Source organism: Heterocephalus glaber, unplaced genomic scaffold (assembly GCF_053883595.1).
Source record: "Heterocephalus glaber isolate CG9 unplaced genomic scaffold, H.glaber_assembly_v1.0 deba00001538, whole genome shotgun sequence".
Classification (NCBI taxonomy): Eukaryota; Metazoa; Chordata; class Mammalia; order Rodentia; family Bathyergidae; genus Heterocephalus; species Heterocephalus glaber.
The window spans coordinates 5389523-5394549 of record NW_028258333.1 but is presented as its reverse complement, the minus strand read 5'-3'; the positions used below and the strand labels follow the sequence as shown (position 1 = coordinate 5394549).

Below are 5027 nucleotides of genomic sequence, written 5' to 3'. Positions count from 1 at the left end.
ATGAAGAGAGAGAGAGAGAGAGAGAGAGAGAGAGAGAGAGAGAGAGAGAGAGAGAGAGAGAGAGAAAGAAATGAAGGAGTTCTACATCTGACCTGGTGAATTTTCTCAGTTTTACGTAAAAGATATGGTACTGTATACTAAATGAAAATACAAAAAAGAACAAGAAGAATAAACATCAAAGGCTTCATTTTGGGGCCGGGGACTTAGCTCAGTGGTTCTGCCACCTGCCCTGCAAGTACAAGGTCCTAAGTTTGATCCCCAGTACCAAAAAAATAAATAAATAAAAGGGCTTCATTTTATTTACGAAAAATAGCTCCACTGCTTTATGCTACTTGCTACATCCATTAGATAAAATTATAAGATAGTAACACTCTTTTGTATTTTATCATGTCTCTCTTCTTGTTTTTATTTGATCTGTTTTTTAACAAATATTTTTCAGGGCTGGAAGAACAGCTAATTATTGGCATGCCCTGGTTACATCGAACAGTGATGTGAGGAAAGAAAGTATTCTAGATATGAGCAAACAAACGCATCTGTGGAATTAATGTAAGAGTTATTTGGTTAACTTGGCCAGAACCAACTTTCAAATATTGAGTTTTATATCTGGGAAAAAATGTAAAAGTATGTAAAACAAACATACCGTGGGCAAGAGAGCCCCTACGATTCACCGAAGGGAAATGGAACAAGTGAATTCCTCCATCTGTTCATACATTTTTTTCATGGCATTTGGAAACACGCTGGACAGAGATAACTTTGTTCAGTCCTGAAGTGTGACTTGACACAGTTGTTGTTTCTGGCGCCTGACGGCACCACGAAGGATCATTGAAGTCAGAGAGCCTGGCCAGGAAAAGTTCGCTGCCAGTTGCTATGAAAGAATCAGAGCCTGGACACAGCTCCCCCACCTCTGTATTTTAAGCACACTCAAGGATTCAATTCATCAAGAACATTCATCATCTGGATTTGCGAACAGCAGAACTCACAAAGAAAGGGTAATCCCGTGTTCTGTGACACGTCACACATCATAGAGAAGATTACAGAGGGGCGGTCAGGAAGCTCGTGTTGTGCAGAGAATTGTCTGTCACTAATGTCCTATTTCATTCTTTTTTTTTTTTTCATACAGAAGCAACATTGCTTTTCCCTTTTTGTCTTCTCTAGAATCCTTCCCCTCCACTCTCCATCCCTATGGTCCCTGGAAAATATAAATAATCTTTTTTCCTTTCAACCACTTTCCCTGGTGCAAACAAAAATGGACAAAGAAGGCTGCATCTCAAGGTTTCAAACTGTCTGGAAAATCACCCCATCTTGGCTGCACTGAAAATGAGAGCTGGAAGACAGCTTATCGATCTGGTTTAAAATACAACTCTGGAACCTCTTCTTAACTACAGTCATGGAGTCTCCTTCTCGTTTTAATAGTATCAGAAGGTTAAAAAAATTAATCCTAATATCATGGCAAGTTCTGGGATGCACTGTTACTAGATCATCTACCACAGCAATATTCACAAGTCCTGCAGCATCTCTGGAGAAATTCAATTTTAACTTTTGTTATCAACAAAAGAAAACTGCCCCTTTGTGTCACACAACTAGTTGTGCAAGGCATAATATGTACAGACGTGGCTTCTACAAAACATAACTAAACATTTTCACAGTCGGACGTATGAAACAAGGATTTGTGTAGTGGGACGATCATATCAACAGTCTTCTGGAAACAAAATCAACTTTTTCTCTCTCTTAATTTAACAGAAAAGTCCACATAAATGGTCCAAATTTATCACAATTCTATGCCTTTTAAATAAAACAGGATAATTTAAATTTTTATCTTACATGTCTTATTTTTGATGTGTTTAGTGCATACTTCAATATGAAGGAACAGTGAAGGAATTTTTATAATACAAATAGAATGAAGAGATGAAAAGTGGACAAGGAAAGAATAAAAGAATATAATAACACCAAGATATGATTAATAGAAAGACATACTAAAACCCTATGCAATTATTACATGTGTGCTATACATTTCATTATGAACTTCTCATTACCTAAGAATATAGCCTAACACGGTGTTATGAAGTCCATCATACCTATAAAAGAGAAAAACAGATGGAACTTGAGAAAAATTTCTTCCAAATATCTCTGTCTTCATAAAGTAGAGACTACGCAAAATAAAGAGAAGATGTCTTTAGAATTTATTGTATTTTCAAGAGAACTCTCTGGCTGTATGTTTTTTGGTCACCAGGCTTCTGACTTGATAGTAGAAGCAATTAATGGTCCAGGTATTTTGCAATTGTCTCGTGAAGCATGTATTGTTTCTCCTGGAAACTTGCTTACATTCTTTAACCATCTGCTACAGGGTGGCATAGCGTGTGGTTAAGAATGTGCAATTCGAAACAGGCTCATTTGACCAATAGTTTGACCCAACTGTTTCACTTCTGTGGCTATTATTTTTCTCATTTGATAAATGGAGATAATACCAGATCAACCTTCTAGGTTTGTTGTTAGGGTGAATAAAATTCTTGTGATGCTTCCAACAACAGAGTCATCACTGAAAAGCTTACTTATGATTAAATTTATCACTGTTATTTATTATTAATATTTATGTTCCCACTTCACATCTAACTATGGCCACTTGACTAGTACTGTTTATGTTCATATCTAACACACAACAGTTTACAGTCACAATACAACTCTGCTTTACAGAAAGGATTCACATCATCACTAATAGATTATGCAAAAGTGCATTTCCCAACTAAAGTTTGGATGTGAATTTCTAATAAAATCATTTAGTGGTAGTTGGGAACCATAGTGTTTCTCTCTTCCTTTCAAGGTAATCATAGTCAAGAAAAGAGGCTAACAACAATTTTACATGTCTAGTGGGAACCTTAATCATAAAAAGAAAAGGTCATCAGATTGATGGGTGCCTAGGAAGTTCCTTCATCAAAAGTCTCCTGGAAGCCGGGCATATAAAATTATCCAGAACAATGAATTCAGAAATTGAAAACAAAACTTTCAGAAATGGACACCAAGTATTTGCAGGAATGGTTCATGTGGAAATGGTCTAGGAAGAAAACGCACAAGTCTTTGTTATCCTCCCTGGCTTGTTATGACGAGTTAAAACCAATTTCTTAATTACATGTGTCCTTGCTCCCATTTCAGGGGCATTTCTATCATCACTTGACTCTACAGAGGTTATTTACCTCAGTTAAATTCATCTTAATGCATTAAATACTGTAGCTCTCCAAGACACTAATCAGTCACTCATCATACAATTCTTAATTCCACACCTAAACAAAATTAGATGAAATAAGTTGCAAGTGAGTTTGCTCTCTCAGGAAGGGACTCATGGAATGTTTGAAGCATGTTGTATCAGAAAAGAGTCCTGCATGAAACTCAGAACTTTGTCTGCATCTGAGCTTTGTCATCAATAAATTTGTGACTCTGGGCCACATATTTAAATATTTTAGTCTCAATTTACTTGACTATATAAAGGAATATATGATAATGTGAGATATTTGTAAAAGCTCTTGAAGACAGAAAATATTATTCATAAGTAAAACCATAGTACATAGTTTCAACTTCACATAGTTACATTCAGAAATGCGATCCCAGTAGTTAGGCAAGAATCACTTTCATAGTAGTATAAATTAGAGACTAGAATCCAGTTTTTAAAAATTTAAACAGTAAGACAAGATATAACTGATCAGGCCTTCTTCATAAAGTATTTCTGTGTAATACCCAGGTCTTTATTTTAACATACTCAATTATTCATTGAAAGTTTATTTTTTCAGCACTGAGTTTGAAAAAAAAGTAGCAGAGAATTATTTTGAACTGAGGAGCCAAACTCTGGAATCAAGTTTGGAATCCCATTCTACTGTTGTCTTTTATATATGTCTTTTATCCAAGCCTCAATTTCTTAAACTGAAAAAATTTTGGAGACACTTTTAGATTCAAATGTGCAGTTTTCAAAAAAAAAAAAAGTTACAAAGCACACAAAGAAACAAGCATGGCCTATTCATAGAGGGAAAAATCAGAAACTGTCCAGAAAAAAGACCTGATGGTAGATAGACAAGACTGAAAAAAATGCATCTTAACGGTGCTCAAAAAGTAAAGTAAAATAATAGATATCAGGAAAAAAATAAATGATCAAAATAGAAATGTCAAAAAAGAAATAGTAAATAAAAAAAGGAACCAAGAAATTCTGGGGCTGAAAAGTACATAAATAAAGTTAAAATTCACTACAGGGATTTGCTGTGATGTGGGTGTGGCCTAAGTGTTCCCCAGGGGATTGGGCCTTTGTCTCCAGGGAGATGGTAGGACTTTGGGGGTGTGGGTAGTGGAAGATCCTCATCTCAATGGGATAATGAGGTAGTTTGCATGTGACCCCATGACAACTCTATGACTATCTCTTGAGTTCTAATGAGGGAGTTCCTATAAAAGGACCAAACCTGGTCTCATCTGTCCTCTTTCTGCTCCTGGTAAAGACGTGGTCATTTGCTTCTGTAAACATTCCCACCATGCTGTGCAACCATCTGGTGCTCTCCTCAGAGGGCAAAGCATGGCAGCCACCCATGATGAATTTTGTACTTCCAAAATGTACAAAAAATTGTTCCTTATAAGTTTGCTGCCCCAGGTATCTCATTGAAGTAAAGCAAAGCTGACTAATACAAAGTTAAAAGGTATAACTGAACATCCAGAAGAAAGAATGAGAAAACTTAAAGAGAAGGCAATGAAATGAGATTGAGGAATAAAAATAAAAATAACTGAATAAAAGTGAATAGAGCCCAAGGGATTTGAGCAACATCATCAAGCAGATCAATGTACACACTGTGGTGGTAACAGAGAAAGAGAGAGAAAATAAAGAACAGAGAAAGAATTAATGTCTATGAATTTCCTATATTTACTGAAAAACATAAATATACACATCCAAAAACCTCAAGAACCTCTAAGAGCTACAAGTAAGAACATCAAGTAATCTACACCAACCCTCATTATAAATTATATTTTCCAAATACAGCATTAAAAGTAGAGAGAAGCAA

General features: G+C 35.7%; 1 protein-coding gene across 3 annotated transcripts in view; it reads right to left on the bottom strand.

Moving 5' to 3' along the window:
* The window catches only part of Fbxl7 (F-box and leucine rich repeat protein 7), a 399360-nt gene that overhangs the window by 178729 nt on the left and 215604 nt on the right, over positions 1–5027 (bottom strand). The gene's annotated exons all lie outside the window — the stretch shown is intronic.